Source organism: Rhinopithecus roxellana, chromosome 11 (assembly GCF_007565055.1).
Source record: "Rhinopithecus roxellana isolate Shanxi Qingling chromosome 11, ASM756505v1, whole genome shotgun sequence".
NCBI lineage: Eukaryota > Metazoa > Chordata > Mammalia > Primates > Cercopithecidae > Rhinopithecus > Rhinopithecus roxellana.
In genome coordinates this window covers 53,846,632-53,868,326 of record NC_044559.1, presented here as the reverse complement: position 1 = coordinate 53,868,326, position 21,695 = coordinate 53,846,632, and the positions used below count along the sequence as shown (strand labels likewise).

Below are 21,695 nucleotides of genomic sequence, written 5' to 3'. Positions count from 1 at the left end.
CAGCTGGAAACAGTTTAAGGACAGATGTCAACGATCCTGCGACTGGCCGGGCACTGGCAAGAAACAGAGGCACTGCCATTGGCTAGTGATGTCTGTAAAAGGCCAGACTTTCTCTCAAGGAAAGGGAAAGGCTAGAGGATGAGGCCGATTAAGAACCCAGAAGACCTACAGGACCAGGAGGTAGAGAGGAGATCACAGTTAGAAGTGGCCTGAGGGAGGCAAGCCACAGAGACCTGGACAGGAAAGGAGAGGCAGAGGGCCAGGGAGCCTCGCTCTCAACGCTGCTGGTCTTCCCTTCTACCGGTAGTGGGTGCCCCCTGCACATGTGCGTGGAAGGGGAAGGAACAGGCACCCAAGTCCTATGCCACAAAGCCCCCAGGACAGCACTTTTCTAAGTGGGCCTAAGGAATAACTGCATTGGGTTTATCTGGATGCCCACCCTAGGCCTAAAATCCACAATCTCTGAGGATGGGGCCTGGACTCCAGGTGATTCTTATGCTGAGAAAAGGACCCAAAGGGGTTTCCTCCCAATGGCATTCCATATAAAACAGAGTATGAGGGGATAACAGGGAAAGATGCCTTTCAGATGCTGTCCTAATTCTAATGCTTGTCTCCTCTTCACGGTCAAAGACCTGGAAACAGTTGTCTACACTGGTCTCCATTTCCTACCTACCTTCCCTCTCCTCAAGCCAGTACCTTCACGTGTCACTTAATGAAGAAAGAGCTCTGAGAAATGCGAAGGCAATTTCATCTTTGTGCAACCATCAGAGTGCACTTACACAAACCGAGATGGTGTGGCCTCCTACACACCCAGGCTCTACGGTACAGCCTATGGCCCCTGGGCTACACACCTGTCCAGCACACAACTGTCCTGAATACTGCAGGCAACTAGAATGCTGCAGTAAGCATGTGTGTATCCACACTCAGACATAGAAAAACTACAGCAAAAGTATGGTACCAAAGATTTTAAAATTGATACACCACTATTACCATTAATACAGCTTGCAGGACTGGAAGCTGCTCTGGGTGGGTGGCTGGGTGGGTGAGTGAGTGAGTGGGGCAAGTAAGTACACTGCACAGAACACTCACTGAACAGGATATCACTGACATTACCATACACGGTACTGTGGACACAAACACACACGGTACTGTGGACACAAACATACATTAGCATAGGCCTGCACAGCGGCCTGGGTCAGGATCATCAATGTCGCTGTCCTGCACCTACATATTCTGTCTCCAATGACACACGGAGCTGTCATCTCCTAAAACATCTCCTTCTTCGGGACCACTTCCTGAAGGACCTGGACCTGCCTGAGGCTGTTTTAACTTTTTTTTTATAAGGAGAAATACTCTCTCAAATAACAACAGGCTGGTGGTGGTGGCTCATGCCTGTAATCCCAGCACTTTGGGGGGCCAAGATGGGCAGATCACAAGGTCAAGATATCGAGACCATTCTGGCCAATGTGGTGAAACCCCGTCTCTACAAAAAATACAAAAATTAGCTGGGCATGGTGGCGCACACCTGTAGTCCCAGCTACTCAGGAGGCTGAGGCAGGAGGATTGCTTGAACCCAGGAGATGGACATTACAGTGAGCCAAGATTGTGCCACTGCACTCCAGCCTGGCGATAGAGCTAGACTCCATCTCAAAAACAACAACAACAACAACAACAACAACAAAACAATATAGTGCAGTAAATATATAAAGCAGTAACATAGTTGTTTATTATCAAGTATTATGCACTGTAATTTAGATGCTATACTTTTACATGACTGGCAGCACAGTCGATTTGTTTACACCAGCATCACCACAAACATGTGAGAAATGTGTTGTACTATGACACCACACTACTAGGCAAGAGGTGTTTTTCAGCTCTGTTATAATCTTACAGGACCACTGTCGTGTATGTGGTCCATCATTGACCAAAAACAACATTATGTGGCACATAACTGTATAACTGATGTCCATGCCCAACCATGTATGTGAAACTATTCTTGCAAAAGAACTCTTTCCAGGCCTTACTTTACTCTCTGCATTCATTCGTTCATCATTCATTCATTCATACATTTTTTGACTCACTACAATATGCACTTGAAGAAGTGTATCAGTTTACTACCAAAGAATTTACACAAAGCAACATGTAAGACTATTCACCATGCTTTAACATACTCTACTCCCTTGAACTCTACTGGTTTCCCCCTGCCTTTCTGGAGGTTCCTCTTCAGGCAGCTGTGTCAGGTTTTGAGCCATATCAGGAAATACAAGAGTCACTGTTTCAAGGAACTTTCAGTTCAAGGACAAAAATACAAATTATTATATGATGGTTTCAGTAATAAACAGGGGCGCAGTGCACTGAGGACACTGAAATCTGCCTGGACAAGTTCAGAGGCATCAGGGACATGGCAGTGTTTCAGTTAGACTTGAAGGCACACAGGAGACGGGTGTGGAGAAAAGTGGAGAGAAGATATTCCAGGCAAAAGGTCTGCACACGCAAAGCCATGCAGTCCCAAGGCGAAACTCCTTCCTAATCTTATTTCTAAGCATATGCATTTGGGCAGCTCCCTGCAACTCGAAATTGGAACTGTCTCACTTTTTCTCTCTTTATAGAAAAAAAGACTAGAAAAATGTATGTTTTTGTAGCTATATCTTGTTGGTAGAATGAGTGATTATTTTCTCATTATAATTTTCTATTGTAAGTATAAATAATATTATATTAAAATCGTAAAATATCAAAAAGGCCAAAAGGAATTCTGAAATATTTCTGAGACTTAAATTATGAGTTGGAAATAACAGGAACGAAGACCAAGCAGGCAGGAGGAGCTACATTACAGAGAGCCAAATACCATCCATGCTAAAAGAGTTTGGATTCCATTCTATAAATAGGAGGGGAACTGAAAAAATTTGGGCAGGCTAGTAACACGTCCACATATACACGGCAGAATCTCAGTGGAGAAAAGGATAGGGGGCAAGACAGGAGTTGGAAGACAAATACAGAATTTACTGCAAAGGTTCAAGTGAGAGGTGACAAATGTCCAAATTCAGATAACAGCAACAAACAAGACGACGAACAATAATTAGAAGGTAGCTATGAGGGATCTGCTGTTTACTTGGGAAGGAAGGATGGGGGAAAGAAAGGAATTTAGAATAATGGTCACTTTTAAATAAAGAAGATACAGGAGGGAGAATGGGGTTAGGGGAGAAAATGAGGTTTACTGTGAAACCTAGGGAAGATGCCTATTGGGAAGCTAGGACATGAGTATGGATCTCAGGAGATAAGTCAAGAGTTAGAGACACAGACATGAGAGTTCTCATAACCTAGATGCTAACTGAACTTATGAACATGGATGCAATTGGGATGAAAAGAATACTTATGAAGAAAGGAGAGCTGGGGGCAAACTTGAAGAGGTGAAGACACAAGAAAGAGAAAAGGTAAGTGATGAAGCCAGGCCTCCTTGGAGGAAAGAGGGATGGCATCTGGAGCCCAAGGGGATGGATCACCCTAAACAGAGACATGGTGCCTTTCTTCTAAGGCAGAGCAGGAGGTGAGAAAGCAAACATAGTTCATTCATGTATGACTGTTTTTTTCTGAAATAGGAAGAACGACTCCTAGGAAAAGAGGTAGGGCTTAGGGGTTGCAGAAAATTAGGAAAACGCAATAGCATTACAGTGAGAGCCTGCAATGGTGAGAGCCCACCAGGTATTGGACACCCTAATTTATACAGGCATATTTGTAACACTCATTTCACTTCTATCTGCTAATATGTCTTCCCTGATGGATTCTAGGCTCCAAGAAAATAGGGCCTGGGTGTATCTTATTTATAGCTATCGCAACTAGAAATACTTGGCACAAAGTCTATGCTCAAAACTCTGCTGTTAGGCATGGTGGTTCATGCCTGCAATCTCAGCACTTTGAGGGGCTGAGGTAAGAGGACTGCCTGAGGCAGGAGTTCAAGACTAGCCTGGGTTACAGAGCGAGACCCTGTCTCTCTCTCTTTTTTTTTTTTTTTTTTTGGAGACAGGATCTTGCTGTGTCGCCTCGGCTGGAATGCAGTGGTGTGGTGTGATCACATCTCACTGCAGCCTCAACCTCCTGGGCTCAGGCAATCCTCCCACCTCAGCCTCCCAAGTAACTGGGACTACAGGTATGAGCCACCATGCCCAGCTAGAGATCCTGGCTCTATAAGAAAATAAATTAGCCTGGGCAACACAGCAAAACTTGGTGGGGGTGGGGGCCAGGGGAGAGGGCCATGAGTCCTGGAATGGAAGCTGCAGTAAGCTATGATCACACCACTGCACTCCAGGCTAGGCAATGTGAGTGAGACCCTGTCTCAAAAAATTTTAAAAAGTAAAAATATATTTGCTGAACTATACTGAATTGTGTGACATTTTTCTCTGACATTACTCAGAAGAATGTCTCAGAATTACTTAATGTACAGAACTTCTCTAAACAGAAAAGTGTTACTATAGATATCCAAATGACAATTTAAATTTTCAATTACTTTAAGTATATAAGCCAACTTAAAGATAGATATAAAATGTCTCACGCTCATGGCTCTTACACATTATGAAACCAAAATTAACTTCCAAGTACAAACATAGACGCTGAAGTTATATTACTGGGTTATAAGATGGTCAACCAGATAAACTAAATGTTTATTATTAACATGAAAGTACAATTTGTTTTCAACTCTTGTAGAAATGCCCAAATCTCTGAGAATACCTCCCATGGTCCCTCAGACTCCAATTTGGAATCACTAAATTTACTTCCTGGTTTGCAGGGCAGGTGCAAGAAGAAAGGTGGGGGACGGGGACAAAGAAGGTGCAGTGCTAACAAAAAGTTAACAAATAAGAGGAAAAAGTCAAAAGACCAGACATCACACCAGGGAGGTGAGAGGAGAGGGGACCACGGAAACAAGGAAGTGAAAAGAGCTGGAACCTAAGACAGTTAAGAATTTACAATTTCAGAGACAGGCAGTCTTGCGGGGAGGGGGGAAGCCTGTATTAAAAATACAGTACTAGGTCACTGTTTTAGCTAGGGTTCTGTCCAAAGCAGAGCCTGGGACCAGAACTGGCGTGCAGGCAGTTTACTGGAAGGTGACCCCAGGAAAAGAGAGAGACACTTCGAACACGGTGAACCAAGGCCAATACAAAGATACTATCTTTAACATACTGAGTACCTGGAGACTTGATCTTGTGGAAAACTTTTGAGAAGTACTTAGAAAGTCTGCCCAATGAAAGTCAACAGGGAAATGCATCAACTCCAGTTGCACAGGTAAAAGGTCGCCTCAAGGGGCATTAACTCCCCTAACACTTCTAAGAACTACAGTGCACGTGCCCAGGGACAGACAAGAGGGAACAGACAACAAAGCTGGTTAGAGGAGTCACAGGGTTAAGCAAAAGAGAGGCACCTGAGGCAGCATGCAGTCAGCCAGGAGTGAGCCACAGACTGTTCTCAGCAGCACCAGCTGGAATCAGAGCAGAAGCCAAGAGGATGAAAGACACACGAGGTTTCCAGTACAGTGGCCAATGGCCACTAAAGTTGAGAGACAAGAAAACTGCTAGACCAGAGTTCAGGGAAGGCCTGGGAGCCACAGTCCCCACTCACTAGCACTGCTGCCAGCCGGCTGGGCCTGGGCTGCAGAGCAGGTAAGCTCGAAGGCTGGGCCAAAGCCCTTGTGGGGGCGCGGTGTGGGCCTTGGTCTGTAACGGGGCGTCCACGTGGCAGCAGCCATGATCATCGGGTCCCTGGCCTCAGGCAACAGCACTAGTTGTCACACGTCACCAAACACTGTGAAGCACCTCTCCAGTGGAGACCTGCTCTGGGACAGCATGCTGAGGGGCACAGAAATTGATGTGTTAGCTAACGCTTTCACTGACCAAAGGAAACTCATCCCAGATGATGTCATGACTCGGCTGGCCCTATATGAGCTGAAAAATCTCAACTAGTATAGCTAGCTGATGGAAGGTTTTCCAAGGGCACTTCCACAGGCAGAAGCCCTAGATAGAGCTTTTCAGACAGACACAGTGATTAGCCCGAATGTGCCCTTTGAGGTCATTAAACAATGCCTTACTGCTCACTAGATTCATCCTGCCAGTGGCCGAGTCTACAACACTGAATTCAACCTTCCCAAAACTGTGGGCACTGATGATGTGACTGGGGATCCTCTCATTCAGCGTAAGGATGATAAACCGGAGACGGTTATCAAAAAACTAAAGGCTTATGAGGCCCAAACAAAGCCAGTCCTGGAATATTACCAAGCTCTTCTACAAACTCAAGTTCCACAAAGAAGCCAGAAAGCTGCCATAACTTCATGAGGAGAAATGCGTGTAACTAGTAAGATGAGCAAACCTCCCAGTCCTTGCATTTAAAAACTGCTTTTCCTAAGACTTCCAGTATGCATGAATTCTTTGAAAGTTATATTACTTTTATTTCTACTGATTTTATTCTGGATACTGAGGATGTGCCAAACGAGTCAGATACTAAGATTAATCTTTTGAAATCATCTAGCGTGTTTTATCCAGTTACCTGCAAAACCATCAGAGATGTCTAAACTTTTAAAACACATTAGAGCAAAATTAAAAGAACAATTGGTAGTAATCTAACTTTTTGTTCATCAAGCATAAGTGGTTGATAAAATGTCCATATTTTTTGGAAAAGTTTTAAAAAGTTCCATGTCATTTGGGGAAAATATCTCATCAGAAATTTCTGCATAGATTAATGCCAAAAGAGACATTTCTAGCATTGTGGAACATAGTGATACTACATAAAATTCCAGGAAAAAAGCAACTGGATTTACAGATTTGTTGTAAGATACAAATTCACTGCTGCCTTTACACTAATAAATGTATAAGCTAACCATACATATATGCTGTATTTATTTTGTTGTTAAACATACTTTCAATTTACTCAGAATTTTCAATTTGCTATAAAAATGTATCAATTAACAGAGAAAAATATTACTTTAAGATGACTTTTCTTTTGAAAATACGTATGTATTGAGGGTTATAATTTTTGTGAGAAATTGACATTATAAGTTCTTGGATAAACATCAAAGTTGAATGAATTTTCAACAAAATATAATTGAAATCTATGTTTTCAGATGTTACTCGGGTTAAGAAATGTACTTTAGGATCTACCTGCCGGTTTCTCTTTTTTATCCAAATATATGATCTGCCCTGATAAATAACAAGTTATTATACCCCTTCTCCCAAAAATAAAAGAGAAAACCTATGGAATTATGTAAAGTAAGCATACTTTGTCATTAGTAAACAGATCAGGCAGGCCTGGGGAATGTTCCCTTGGCATAAATAGCAATCAATCATAATTAGTAAACAAGGTGTGCCAATAAAAAGAATTTACATGATAGGTTAACAAAGACCAAAAAAGTGAGTTTTCTGAAGGAGTTCTTCATTCCTGATCAAAGAAATTGATACCTGCTAACATTCACTGCCACCTTATCTTAAGGGGAAAGAACTCTACTGGTTTCATCTGAGCAGGCATTTAGAAACTAATCTAAAGTGATTGCTTAGTGGGGCAACAACGATGGCTGCTGAGGTACTGGGACCTGGTAGGAGCATTTAAAAACTGGAATCTAAAGTGATTGCTCAGTGGGGCAACAAGGATGGCTGCCGAGGTACTGGGACCTGGTAGGAGAAGTGGGGCATATGAGAGGAGGAGGAAAAACCCAACTCTGTCTTCCACAGCATATTTACTCTTACTTTACTTGGTGCTAAAACAAATGAAACAAGTCCTTGTATAGCTGTTACTAAATACCTTTAAAAATCTGTCCTGTTTTTCTCCAGATACTTAAAACACAAGTGCCAGTAAGTGGTTCTTACGTATTTTGGGGGGGGGGGGGGGGATTTATTTTCCTTTTCTGCAGATATTTCAAAAATTCATCAATCTTTCAAGACGAACCAAGGTTTTTTAAAAGAATTATAGTAAAGACTTTTTTTTTTTTTTTAGACAGTTTCACTTCTTGGTCGCCCAGGCTGGAGTGTGGTGGCGTGATCTTGGCTCACTGCAACCTCTGCCTCCTGGGTTCAAGCAATTCTCCTGCCTCAGCCTCCGAGTAGCTGGGATTACAGGCGTGTGCCACCACGGCTGGCTAACTTTTGCATTTTTAATAGAGAAGGGGTTTTGTTATGTTGGCCAGGCTGGTCTCAAATTCCTGACCTCAAGCAATCCACCCACCTCTGCCTCCCAAAGTGCTGGGATTACAGTCATGAGGCACCGTTCCCGGCCCACTTCATTCTTTAAAGAACTTTTTATAATGCCTCATCTGAATGTTAATGTTATGTGCTTCATAAAAATGTTGTGGACTACCAAACTTATGGGTCATCACTAGGTTATCAGGCATACATTAGTCTTTAGCTGAATAAACATAACTTTCATTAAATAAAAAAAAGGAAGAAAACTGCTTGACCAAGGTGTGAGAAGTATCATCTGCATGAACTCTTGAAGCCCTCAAATCATGGCAAGAACTGGGGAGGAAAGAAAGACTAAGCCAGGTGATTCACATATAGCCGTGTGTGTGTGTGTGTGTGTGTACACACACATATGTATGTTAAAACATATATAATAATCTTCATTTAAAAGGTTTCCTGTTTGGGGCCTATGTAACTCTTATACATCTACTAATGATATGTATGGTTGACTTGCCATAAAAATTGTCATCTTCCAGAAATTTCTCCATGTTTTCTGTATCTAGCGCAATGTCTTAATATTTAATAAACGAAGAAACTAACAATAAAAACAACTGGAGATACATTGAGGTATCAAAAAATAAAACACTGAACTTCATGACAGCAGACACTTGTGGCATCTACCATCGTAGAACATTGTGTAGTGCAGAGTTATACTGGCAAATTAATCTGTGTCTCAGTTTCCTCATCTTTATAACGGGGACAGCAGTATTTACCTCGTAGGGGTTTTGTGAAGTTTAAATAAGTTGATAAGTATAAAACACTTAAAACAATGACTGGCCAATTGTAAGTACCTGGGTGTTACTTGTTATGATCATTACCCAATGTTATAGGAGGCGCTCAATAACAACGTAATTGAATAAAGAAGTAACCACGGTTGAACGCTTTGCTTTTTTCAGTTGTAATTATAACCAGAAAACCGACTGGATCCACTTTAGGGAAGACACAAGATACGAAAGAAAGGATAAAGTTTGAAAGTTAGAAGTAACACAACTACAGAAAATAGATTAATGTGGATTGTTATAGCCATTCATACACTGACATCCTCAACATCAAAACCTTTTGGTACTTTATAGATTCCACACCCAAGTAGAATTCTATTTAATGTGCTTTCTAACAATCAGATTCCTGACAAATGTGTTCATAAAGTAACAAAAGCAGCAAAACCTTAAATGTTTTATACTAACATAGTAGACAAAATACAAATACTCTGAACACTAGTATCACAGAAACCCTTAAAAAAAGATTGAGGGGAGGGAATAACATACCTAATACGAATAGAAATAAGGAGGAACCTTTGAGGTTTGCTATGCTTTGAACGTGTTCCCAAGGTTCACATGTTGGAAACTTAATCCCTGAAGCAACAGTGATGAGAAGTGGGACCTTTAAGAGGTGAGTAGGTCACGAGGGCTCTGCTCTGCCACATGAATGGATTAATGCTATTACCAGAGGAGTGGGGTATGGGTTCCAGATAAAAGACCAAGTCTGGCCTCCTCCTCATCTCTCGTTCTCTTGCCCTTCCGCCTTCTACCATGGGATGATGCAGCAGGAAGACACTAGACGCCAACACCTTGATAATGGACTTCCCAGTCCCCAGAACCCTGACATAAATTACCCAGTCTGTGGCATTCTGTTATAGCAGCACAAAGACTAAGACGAGGTTCTTACATCACGAGAAAGGAAACACCCCTGAAAGGACTAGAATACGAATTCTGTTTCATTAATCAAACACAACTAGCAATATGATTTTGTTCAGGGACTGCTGCTCACTTTGGATTACTGAAAAAAAAAAAAAAGACTGATTTCTCAATTGAGAGGGCCAGACTAGGCACAGGCAAGAAGAGTATAATACACCAAGTTTTGATGATTTAAAGTAATTTGTAACAAAAAGTTATTTCATTTAGAACTCTGAAAAATTAGAATTTTATTTCAGCACCTTCAAATGGATATGATAATAATAATAATAAAATAATAGCATCTATCTCCTCCAGGTAACTCTATGAGGTGGAGAATAATAGTGTCTTTGTTTTACAGATGAGGAAACAAACGCACAGAGAGATTAAACAATTTGCAATAGTGGAATCAAAAGTTGCACAGATGGAATTGAAACCTGACCATCTGTATCCAAAAGCTATGACCTGACTTCATTAAACTATAATTTTTTGAAAGCCTACTTAATCACTACTTTATAAAGAACATCCTTCTAGTGTTAGAACTGACTCAGAGCACAGAAATGGAAAGGGCTTATAATGTTCTATGAGTTTATTTCTTGGGCATTTGAACTTAATAGAGGCCAAGAAAAGTCATTTTAATTGCCATATTTCATAAGTACAGACAAAGGTTTTGTGTCTTGTTCCTATAAAAGCATTTCACCTTAAGGTCATTTTCTACCATATGCAATTTTATCTAAGGGGTCATAATTCATTCCCTGAACAATAAACAATCTTAAACACCATCCACAAATAATCTCATTTTAGTGCTTAACCGAAATATATGCAATTGTTTCCATTGTCAAAAATAGTGCATAATTGTTTTAATCTTCACTGTAAACTAATCTTGATCCATAAAAGTACGGTTTTATATCATGTTCAAACTTTTAAATACACGCTCATTATTTATTAACTTTTTAAAACAATTTTACAAATAATTCATTTGGCATTTCCTTTTAAATTTACAGATACAATCTTTAGAAACTTTATATGGACTATATTTGTAGAAATTAAACACTTACACTTTAGAAAAAAATTACCTTAAAAAATGTAACAAGTTATGTTCATTTCATAGTTGAAAAATAAGCCACCTAAACACCAACTCAAATAAAAAGAATACACAAAGGATTTCACAAAATCTCAAATCTTTCCATCTTAACAGTAGAAAAGAGTCTGATACCTATAGAGCTATATCATAAATGTCTCCTAAAAATTATAATAAAGTTGGATTCATCCCAAGTCTGTTCTACCATCATTATTTTCTGTATCTGCTTTTAAAAGGGGGGAAAAATAGGTCAGTAACAGATTTTAGCATTTAAAAATCAATATATTCCAGAAAAAGAACACAGAGCCAAACTGAAAGACATGAGGTTCCTCCCACTTATCCCACATAGAGAGTAATAAAAACGGGAAAAACACGAATGGAAGAAACTGAAAAATCTTTCTGAACTCTGTACCATCTGAGAGGGTGACATGTAGAGAAGAGTTCCTCCCATGAAAAGGGCACCTTTCCCCTTACAGGAAGAACAATTAAAACTCAACACTTTTTTTCCTTCCATTGGCAGGAAGAGGTGTGTTGGTGACTGAAGAGGTGTTTATGGCCCCAGTATTAATAAGCTAGCATTAATGATTAACAAAACTTAGCAGAAAGAATAGAGAAGAAAAAAATAGGAGACATGAAAGAGAAGAGGCTAAGGGATCCCAAAGATGTAACACCACATTTGAAGTCCTCTTCTCCTCTCCTTGACAAATAGAAAAGTAGTCTGGCCCGGGCGCGGTGGCTCAAGCCTGTAATCCCAGCACTTCGGTAGGCCAAGACGGGCGGATCACGAGGTCAGGACATCGAGACCATCCTGGCTAACACGGTGAAACCCTGTCTCTACTAAAAAAAAAAAAAATACAAAAAAACTAGCCAGGCAAGGTGGCTGGCGCCTGTAGTCCCAGCTACTCGGGAGGCTGAGACAGGAGAATGGCGTAAACCCGGGAGGCGGAGCTTGCAGTGAGCTGATATCTGGCCACTGCGCTCCAGCCTGGGCGACAGAGCGAGACTCCGTCTCAAAAAAAAAAAAAGAAAAGTAGTCTGAATTAGAAAACTGTCTAAACTGCACTATTCCCACCCAGAAGAAAAATGGCTTTTTAAAGAGCACTAACCCCTTCTCACACAATGATGTTAGCTTGGGCTAAGAAGCTCTAACAACAAAGGTTTGGCTGCTCCAAAGCTATAGGCTCACAAAACAATTTGAAATCCGAGAACAGCTCACTATAGGGCTAGATACCTTAAGAAAATTATACAACAACAGATTGAAGATAAAATTCATCACTAGTGACTTTACCCACCTTCTCCAGGAAAATGAAATACGGAAGATCTTTAGCAACACCCAATCTACAAGTGCAACGGAAAGATAAAAAATGGATGTAGTACACTTTGGCAAACAAAATGCCTAACAGACAGTATATTGGGGATAAGGGGAGGTAAAGCCTGGAAACTTAACACCTAGGAAAGACTTCTACAGAACAAAAAGTGAAAGGGAGTCAGTGAAGAATCTTCTTTAAAAATAAGAGAAAATTTAGAACTCATTATGCTCTTCAAGAAAGTCAGAAAATCTCAAATAGATCTTGACAGTGATCAAAAAGTAAAACCACAAAAAGTAAAAGGAAGAAAATTTAGGCTGGAATCCTCTACAGAACTCCTAAACATGAAGAACAGAATCAACATAACAGGAAAATCACACAAAACTCAAATAATTCAAGCCAATTAGAAACGTCATCTAATGGTGATCTCATAAACAGACAACTGGTATAGCACCACCACCACCAGCCCCTCCCTGCCCTGAAAAAAAAAAAATAGCTTTATGTGAGAAATGGGAAAAAAATGAAGCATTTCATTCAAATGGCGGTAAAGGGGCACAAAATTAACTCAAGGCTTCAGAGGATGAACTTAAAAGCAGAAAAATACACTTTGAACAAAGCTATTAAGCCATAATATGAAGGGTTGATACAAAATGAGCAAAAAACCTGCCTGAACTTAATTCTTCCCAGCTCCTCCTTCCACTCAAAAGGTAAGACATTATTACCTAGCAACTGATTGTTTTTCAAACCAGCCTAGTATTCTGTTCCTTCTTTTCACTCTCTCTGTCTGCGGACTTTTCTGCCTTTCCCTGTGAGGAGGAAAGAAGTTGGAAACGGTTTTGGTTGAGAAAGTGTACTCTGGGCCAAGTTTACAAAGATAATTGTGAGTGGAGCTAGCAAAAGAACCATCATGATCAATGATATCAATAAGCACCTGACAGCAAGACTTATTCCCCATAATTTCAATTAAGGAGAATTATGTTCTCAAACTGCATAATTATATCCCCTTTTTAAGCAGATCATTCCAAAATGCTTCCTTGATTAAAACTAATTTTGACCACATCTTTTGTCACATCCTCCTCTCCATCCTGTCTGTGGTGGAGTGCATACAGTATTTTAAATATATGATAAATGTTTTAAAACCATGATAAACATAGGAAGAAAACAGTTTCTCAATTTACTCATCAGTAAGCTGTAAATAGTATCTACCACAGAATTGTTGGAAAGATAAAATATGATCATTACATGAAAGCTTTTATCAGCAAATATCTTTCTAAGTGGTCAACAGCTCATAATTTACTTGATTACCAAATTTGCTTCTTGTTCTCCAACTCATTAATCATGGCCTTCTAAAACAAGAACCTCAGTGACTCTTTAATAAATGTTTCTCAATCTTTTTAATCCATGCTTCAAGAAGCATAAATCTTACTCCCCATTATACTTTTTTGTAACATTTTCCTAATATAACATTATACTACCAAATATGCTTTTTCAAACTCCAATTTCCTCCTCCAATAATCAAACATGACCCCGTACCACCCCTTTAAAAGAAGCACTGAAATCATATGAAGAAAATCATACATAAACCATAAAATACTGTGCATAGGGGAAGAATAATCTACTATTCCTAATTTCATAGATTATGAAAGCTTAAGTTATTTACATATTCATTCAATAAACATTTATACAGAAAAATGTGAATTTTGTACGTAAATATTTTCCTCATCACTCCACTGAAACTACTCCCTACACAAAACAGAATGCTGATTTTTCTTCTTCCTTTTCGCCTTTATTGCCTCTTCATCTCCTCACCAATCACAATCAACTTAATTACTCCTTCTTTGTGGTTCCAAAATAGCCTTGATAGTGGCCAGCACAGCGAATGACAAACCTTCAGTGACGCTCAATAATATAGTGTTATTTCTGTTCAAACTTCTATTATAACTAATTTTATTCATGTCTGTGTCTCTCATCAGGCTAGTGTCGGAGGACAAGAATCCAGGCCCTCATTTTAAAATATAGCCTTCATATATCATTGTGATACATATATGATATTATACATAATTCCTAATAAGTAACAAAGTGGCCAAGTACTATCTGTGAAATTAGACTGGATTCTTCCTATGCTGTCCCTTGAAAGTGCCACCCATCTGTCATCCAACCTTCACTCATACCATTCCAAGCTCAGGCCTCATCTCCTACACAACGTGTTCCGAAACCACACAAGACAATGCTGAGATTTTTCTAACACTATTAGGGAGTATTTTATGGTACAGTACATTGCATAAAACACTCTTTGGTATTTATGTTTTCCTGAACTGAACACAACTTGTTCCAACTAGACAACAGACTCAACATCAAAGACCATGTCGACTTCTTGATTCATGCCCACTGAGTAAAGCATTTTTCAGGTAACTGGTACTCAATGTACTGACAGAATAAAATGCAATGTACAGCCCAGCTACATCCTGATGCAGAGCTGTTGTGACAGATGTTGTGACAGATGTTGCTGGTCAGCGCTGCCAGGCATCCTTAAAGGAATAAGTGGCGCAGCACCTACACTCTCTGGTGATACAAAAAAAAAAAAAAAAAAAAGTTGCTCATGGGGAGAGGGAACTGCATTCTACTTACATCAGGCAGCAGCTATTCTCCAACTCCTGGAACAAGAGAACGACAGAAACATGCAGACTGCTTTATAGGGTAGATGTGGAAACCAACGCCCTGGTAGTACTCTGACAAAGGTCACACAGAAATTCAGTGGCAGACCCTGCACTGATACCCAGGTTTCCTGCCTCCCAATCGAGAAGCCTTTACTACATCAAATTGCTTCTCTGATCAGGTATCTGAAAATAAATTACCACAAAGGGATGTGACCATGAAGTCTTTTTGTCTTTAACTCAAACATGCCAATCACTGGAAAAAACCAGAAATACCTATGCCACTCACAAAAATGTCACTCAAAGGAATTACAAGTTCAGAGAAGAAACTGGGGAAGGTAAATGTTTTTCTGGATTCCCCTTCCTCTACCCACCTTGACTGTTAAAAGTGTTCCCAGGTCCTCCTTCAGCCCGTTTTTCACTCCACACCCTCCTTTGGTGCTTGTATGCACAGCCTATAGCTTCAATCAGTACTTAATAGACTGAGAATTTCCAAATTGAAATCTCTCTCTTTTTTTTTTTTTTTTAGCTCTCACCCTGTGTATTCAACTGCAATTTAGACATCTCCACCTATGTCCCTGGTCACCTTAAAAAAGAAAACTCAGCCTCATAAGGTCATCATATCCCCTCTGCTCCAGCCAACTAGCAGCCCCGGCTTGTGGTCACCCTCTCACCTCAGTGAACAGCACCTCCTAGCCAGAAACCAGTGTCACATTGGGTTTCTTTCATTTCTCTTATCAAGTCTTTTCAATTCTCCCTCCTAAATACACTAGTTCTTGAACTCCACTCAAATCATCCTCCATATAGGGGATCTGCAAAGGTTTCTGATCACTCACCTTTATCACTAAAAAAATTCTAAGCATACATGTACCCAAAATACATGCAATTTATAAATTCCAATACGTGTACTTCTACAGCAATACAGTAAGATATAAATCATAATCAAAATTTTAAACTTTGAAGTGATGAGATCAGCAAACAATAGTAGACCTAAAATTTTCTTCCCATACTTCAGTGAGTCTTTTTACACATCCCTGGAGATCAGGAACCTGCACTTTGAAATTACGTACAATAAGACTGGTCCTACAAGAAATACATATATATGCTTGTGTGTATGTGTGTTTATATACATATGTATGTGTACTGGAGGCAGCTTTTCTCATGCACACACACGTTTCGTGAGGTGATATGCACATGCTTAAGCATATTGCTAAATATAGTTAACTCTACTTTCTAAAGTCACAAATCAAATGGCAAGTTTAAAGTTAGTCGACCTCTAAAAACTCAAAGCCACTTTTAAAGCAATAGCACATGTATAAAGTATAGTTTGGATCCTTTTGTACACAGCTCCTGAAAGAGAGAAATTTTTTTTTCACCTACCGACAGGCATATTGGAAGGCTCCTAATATTCTGAGTTTTACGGACTGTACCCCCTTTAACTTGGGTACATACTATAATATTCTTTCAGTTTTCCACAGCTATAGATACCCCTAGCATAACACTTCAGGATTCAGAAGACGAATGCACCTTTCTGTATCTTAACCTCTCTACTCCACACCTCCCACCTCTGAAAAAACAACCAGCCAAATTCTCAGAACCTAAAACTAAGTCAGACTAAACCCTGCTAATACAATACAGACACTTACATATTTACCTGGCATAATCTCTAGGATTCCACCCACAACCTAACAGATCCTAACTCTCGCAGAGTGAGAAAATCTGCTAAAATCTGACAGAAGTCCAAATGAATCCTTTCAGATATATGCAGCTTGCTACATATTCAGAAAGTTAAGTTCTCGAAACTTGAAAGCTCTCTGAAACTTTTACCAGTTACAAGATGTTTCAGCTTATCACACTAGCAGCATGGTTAAGGGCAAACCAGAGCAGCTACAGAATATTAATGAATATTTTTTTCAGACAGAACACTGTACTACTCCCTGCTGTAAGCCACAACTCACTTATCAAGAAGTCAAACAATAAAGACATTAAAATCAGTGGCAAGCACTCTTAGAAAAACTGGCACCATGTTAAGTTGTTTGACCACTTTTCATTATTATAGTATGACCAGATGTCCCCAGTGTCACTCCCAAAGTTAGGAAGAACACCAATGTAGAACTACATTTTCATTCATGATGGTAATTTGGGGCTGATTTAAATTAAATTATACTGACCAGAAAGCTAAGAAGAAAGCTGCCTAATTGTTAAAATTACTAAATGCAGTGACTTTCAGAATTGTTGATTCCATGCGTTTCATGTACAGAATGTTGAGGGTAATAAAAAATAACTTTAATACAGAACTTTACATTGTTAAGAAAATCACAAACACTTAAAATTGTAGGTCTAGGTCTGAAGTCAACATAGATGAGTTAAACAGTCTATTTGCTTCCTTTTTACAGAATTAAACTATTAACCACATTCTTTGTCCTTTCAGCTAGTATTCTAATAACATCTTCCACCTTCATACTCAATTTTGGGATAAGTAAAACGGCTTTCTCCCCAAATGCCTGTAATCAAAATACCAATGTTTTTTATTTAACACTTCGCCATCTTCAGTCACTTATATAATATTGATCGATGAGCCAACATTATTTAAAAATATGAGAATTATAGTGAGACTCTAAGTCCTGACCCCTCTGGGCCTTGATGTCCACAAATGAACAGGTAACTGCCAACTAAAGTTCCTTAATCATTTCTAAAAGTGGTCTATTGTATACCCTATCGTAAAGGGCATATGTGGTTTAAGAAAGATGTCTAAATTCCTCTAGCACGTTATTTTTGTAGCATCAGAACTACAATAAGAAAAATAATAATAACCTAAGGGCCAGGCTCAGGGGTTCAAGTCTGTAATCCCAACACTTTGGGAGCTCTAGGAGAGAGGACTGCTTGAGCCTAAGAGTTTGAGGCCAGCCTGCGCAGCATAGTGAAATCCTGCCTCTACAAAAAATTAAAAAATTAGCCGGGCATGGTGGCAGGCGCCTGTCGTTCCAGCTACTCAGGAGGTTGAGGTGGAAAAATAACTTAAGCACGGGAGGAAGTTGAGGCTGCAGTGAGCTGTGATGGCTCCTCTGCACTCCAGCCTGGGCGACAGAGACCCTGTCTCAAAACAAAACAAAATAACCTAGTAATTCTACCCACCTGTTATCCATGTGGTATGTTGGCCCAAAGAAACCTTACTAATGATGTTACCAATTACCTTCCGAGAAATCTTTTTACTATAAAAGAAGGGCTGAAAAGGAGTCAATATTCATTGAGCATCTACCCTCAAGCTAAGTGTTTTACATTTTGCATTTGATTTTCACGACTATAGTTAGAAAGGTTACTTTTGGTTTAAACGTAGGCTCTGGAGCTAGACCCCATGCCTTCTCCAGGAGCTCCCGATGACCATAGGCAACTTACTGTGCCTCCGTTTCTTCACTCGGAAAATGGAAATAGAAACAGTAGCAATCTCATTAGAGCGGTTCCAGAATTAAATAATACATGTAAAATGCCTAGAGCTAAACCCGGCCCTCACTGTCATTGTTATAAAAACTAATTATTAGTGTAGGTAGTATTGTTCCTATTTCAGATGAGGAAACGGAAGCTTAGAGAGTGCAACTTACTAATGATCATACCAATGAGTGCAAAGTTTTGGACTCAAAAGCACGACTTTGATTAAATGAAAGTTACTTAGAGAGTGGGAGTCTCATAAATCCAATTTATGAAGCCTAAGAAATGACACGCGGTAAAAATGGTACTAGACACAGGACGGGCTCTCAGGCTCGCGGACCGGGTCTGAGCGCAGTGGCCGTGGCCTTGTGTCCTGGTCCCGGGGGTCCCGGCAGGGGCTGGAGACTCTTGACTTGCCAGCATTCGCGTTTATAAACACGGGGAAGTGTACTGCACTGCCGCCGCCGCGCCCCCGGTCCCCAGCGGCTCCGCAAGGCCACTTTCTATCCCGGCTCCCGCCTCCTCCCACCGCGGCGCTGGCCCCAGGGCCGCCTCCTGGCAGCCGGAGGAGACCAGTCCCAACAGCGGGCGCCGACGGCCGGCTCGACGCTGCTCCAAAGACAGCAGCCAGCAAGGGAGCGAGAGACAAAGGCGCAGAACCAGTCCAGGGGAGCGCCGAGTCCCAAACGCCGAGCCCCGGGTGGCCTCGCTGGCTCCCACCTGCGCTCGCCCAGCCTGGCGGGAGACCGCAGGTGTCAGGGGCCGCTCAGGCCCGGTCCTCCGCAGCTCCAGCAGCCCCGACGTGACAGCGCCCAGGACCGCGACCCTCGCGCTCGGAACGCTGCTGGGCCGACTCGGCGCCCGGAGGCTGCCAGCGCCGGGGACCCGAGGGGAGTGGCGGTGTGCGGACTTCCTCCCGGACTAGCCTGGAATCACGCCCCAGCCCCCACCCGCCGGCGGCCGCCCCCGCCCCCACGCCTGGCACAAAGGTCCCGGCGCGGCCCGGGCCGGCGGCTCTAAAGTGCGGTCGCGCACTGGAGTCCCGAGGCCGCGGCCCGCGCCCCCACACCCGAGGCCCGCCGGCGCCTACCTTCTCCGCGCGGCGTCCGGGCCCCGGCGCAGTGGGCTCGGGCCTGCTGTTCCGCGACTCCCGTTCGGCCTCTCCTGCGGGCTGGCGGGGCCTCCCGGGTCTCGGGCGCGGCGGGTGGCGGCGACTCCTCCTCCTCAAGGGCGGGAGGAGGGGACTCGGCGGCCCAGAGCCGCCCCCCGGCAGGAAACCAGCCGCGGCCCCGCCTCCTCTGCGCGTCTGATCCCGCTCCTGAGGCCGCCGCCGCCCTCTCCCTCCGGAAACGCATTCCTCTCCCGCCGCGTCAGCCTGGCCCCGGGGCGAGGAGGAGGCGCAGGAGGAGGCAGGAAGCGCGACCGGGACAAAGGAACCGGCCCGCTCGGGAGCGCGCCTGAGGGAGGCCGCGTTGCAGGGCCGGGACTGCGCTGAGACAGTCGCCATGCCTCAGTTTCCTCCTCTGCGAGGGGTGGGAGGGGTCAGTTGCGCCCTAGAGCCCCGCGCGTTCCTGGTGTAGCCTGCTGGGCCCGTGTTAAGTTCCGCTTCCTGGGATCAGGGCGTCCGACCCTCCCTCCCCTTTGTCCACTGATGTCCCGTTTAGAGCCCGGGAGATCCTGCACCCCGGAAGCCCCCTCAGTCCCGAGGCAAATCGGTACCATGAACCCCCCATACCCTGCAGGACTCCATGGGGCCAAAAACCATGTGGTCGTTCTGGAAGGGAACTGGCTAAGCCAGGACTGCTTTTCTGGAGTGATAATGTGCTTGCGTGTGTCTAAGAGAAAGGTGAAGACTTGGGAAACCCGTGGGTGCCACGAAGGGTGGTGGGACTGGGGAACGTTTTAGAAAACCTGGTGAGTTGGGTCCTGCTTTTGATAGATTTATCTGGCGGTCCCTTTATGGGGAACAGGGATGAGAAGGAAAAGTTTCTTCCTAAGGAGTAGAGTTTCTGTTTCAAACCTCTTTAAAAAAAAAAAAAAAAAAAAGGAGATGGGGGCTGGAAACAGAACGTTTGAAAGAGAAGGAAACATTCATTATGAGAATGGCTGATTCGATGATTGAAGTTCGTACCAGCCAACATCATACTGAAACCCAGTAATTTCAGTATATGCTGCTGGCAAGCTGCTATCCTGGTAGCAGAAAATGTTGTAGGTTCCACTTGGTGAGCTGCAGCACCCTGTTGGGAAAAGAGCTCAAAAATTACCAGATTTATGAAACTGAGAAGAATCTTGCAGGAGATTAGGGGCTGGAACGCCCATTTGGCTGCTGCCAATCTAAAATATAAGAGAAAATGAAGCAGTCACATCTAAGAAAATTTGCACATTACTTACAAGCAAAATCAAAACTATTGGTTAGCCAATGTCTGCAGACCTTTAGGAAATAAGCACTATTTTTCCTACTTAATGGATGTTCAAGCTTAAGAGGCTAAATGATGTTCCTATGTTAATATCTCAATGGTCAAACTGCCATTAGAACACAACATTCTTGAATTTTAAAGGTATGGGTTTTACCATTGTTGAGAATTCATCAGAATTGGCCCAGTCTCAGCACAGAAAACTGTATAGTTCAAAAGCATAATTGGTCCATGCCTGATTTGCACTACAATTCTCAGAATGTTTTCCCCTGTACGTGACTGGTGGAGGTACTGGCTAATCTTTGCTACAAGAACATTATGAGGTTTACATATGCACAACTCTAAACTAAATTAGTTCCTCCAGGGCAATTTACTGACCTTTTTAACACCACTGTCGAGCACTGTTGTGAGGACACATAATAGGGGCTCAGATAATACCTGATAAATGAATAAATGGGTCCTTTTGCTCTACCGGAACTTGACTAAACTGATGTGTGAGGTAGCAATTTGTGTACAGAAGTCATGAGTTTTGAGGAAAAAGAAATTAAAGAAACACGTTCTCTAAGAAAAGCAGTGATCGGTCAAGAGTACGAGTCTACTTGTGATTTCATACAAATAATGAGTGCACAGTGAGCTAACTATGAAATTTATGAATACTCTAAGCAAAGATTGGTCAGCATACGTGCTAAACAGGAAATCCTGGTAAGTAGGAATACTGCAAGCCACATTGCTAGATATTATCATATTAGGTTGGTGCAAGGTCTACCAGATGTCTCTTGCCTTCCCATGTGTAAGATCAACCAGATAGCTCTCACCTTTCCATGTCTAAGGTCAACCAGAGGGCTCTTGCCTTGCCATGTCTAAGGTTGACCAGATGGCTGCATGCACCAACCTAATAAAACATCATTAGTGTCTTAAATTCAAGACAAATCC

The 21,695-nt window shown here is 42.1% G+C and overlaps 1 protein-coding gene and 1 pseudogene across 2 annotated transcripts in view; one reads left to right on the top strand and one right to left on the bottom strand.

Annotated features, from left to right (window-relative positions):
• ITGB1 (integrin subunit beta 1) overlaps positions 1-19,662 on the bottom strand; it is a 59,582-nt gene extending 39,920 nt beyond the window's left edge. For both annotated transcript variants that reach the window (XM_010364437.2, XM_010364438.2), the window contains exon 1: positions 19,439-19,662. The gene's annotated coding sequence lies outside the window, so the exon portion shown is untranslated. The remainder of the gene's footprint in view (positions 1-19,438) is intronic.
• Positions 5,733-6,317, top strand: LOC115900308 (annotated as a pseudogene).
• Positions 19,663-21,695: the final 2,033 nt, after the last annotated feature.